The sequence below is a fragment of the Grammomys surdaster genome, unplaced genomic scaffold (assembly GCF_004785775.1).
Source record: "Grammomys surdaster isolate TR1022 unplaced genomic scaffold, NIH_TR_1.0 120403, whole genome shotgun sequence".
Taxonomy (NCBI): Eukaryota; Metazoa; Chordata; class Mammalia; order Rodentia; family Muridae; genus Grammomys; species Grammomys surdaster.
Genome location: NW_021616317.1, coordinates 1 through 1,294, shown reverse-complemented (window position 1 = coordinate 1,294; position 1,294 = coordinate 1). Strand labels below are relative to the sequence as shown.

Here is a 1,294-nt window from a genome sequence, read left to right as displayed (position 1 = left end):
GAACCAGAAGGGTAAAGCTCCCAAGGTTACCCCCAGCAAGAACAGAAGAGTTAGAAAACAGGGGCAGGAAAGACCAAGTCGACCAGAGAAAAACTCTAAAAAAACAGAGGAGCTTAAGCAGTCAAGGAACAGAGTCAAAGGAGAAGAGAAGCCCACCATCTCCAAGACAAAGAGGAAGAGGAATCCACCTGAGTTCAGTCAAAACAGCTTCAAGAAGCCTCGAACCAACCTTGGCATGCGCATGCTGGAGTCTGTGCAGGTCTTTCACCCACTGGGAAAGAGGAATGAAAAGAAAACTGGCATTTCCTCCTTTGGGGTTCTGCGGACCTTCACCAGCAACAAAGATCCAGGCCTAGCCTCTGTTACCACAGCAATGGTAAACATGCCATGTGAGGACCAGGGTCCTCCAAAAAGTCCTGGGAAGATTCAGACAGTAAACAGCACTGCCAACAAATACTGTCTATCTCCATCCAAGTATGAGCTGCCCCCAGCTGGGAAGGTCAGGTAAGTACCTCTGCCTTTTCTAACCCAGGAGAAGCCTCAAGCCAGAGCTGTTTCTAAAAAGGCTCTTTCCCTGGCTTTACCAAGACCCACTGCAGCTTACTCTCTGCAGCCTCACTGCCAGTCAGCTCAACTTACCACACTCAGGCCAACCAAACCAGCTCCTGTCAGCACATCTTTGATGGCCTCTGCCAAGCCAGCTCCTCCAGTTTCCTTCAGAGCCACACAACCTAATGTAACCAACACCATCCAGTCTAGTACTACACCCCAGTTGACCACCTCGAGGCCTGCACCCTACAGAGCATCATCTCACACTTCATTCCAGAGAGAGCATGTTTCTGCTGCCAGGAACAAGGTGCCATCACCTCCCAAACCTCAATCTCAATACCTACTGCAAGACTTCAGCCGCCAACCAATTCCATGGAAGAAAGTAGACATTCTGGGACCAGTTGTCTCACAGCCCATCACAAAAGAGCAGAGGCCAGAGAGGGAGGCCATGAAGAGGCAGGCTCAACAGGAGCGAGAGAATGCTGTCAGGAACACCTCTCATGGGAAACTGCAGATTTTCCTTCAGAGGGAGAAGGACATGGAAATTTCTCAGTATTATGGCTATGCAATGTAAGAGCTGGCCATTTCACTGTAACTAAGTTCTTTTCAACATTGATAGAAGAGATATATTCAGTGACACAGAGGTAGAAAAGAACAGAGAAACAAATGTAAATATGTATATACGTAGATATATGTGCAGGAATATAGAAGACGAAGTAGATATAGATGGATAGAAAAAAACATA

At 47.4% G+C, this 1,294-nt stretch overlaps 1 pseudogene; it reads left to right on the top strand.

The window, feature by feature from the left end:
• Positions 1–13: 13 nt before the first annotated feature.
• On the top strand, positions 14–1,123 carry LOC114635958 (annotated as a pseudogene).
• Positions 1,124–1,294: the final 171 nt, after the last annotated feature.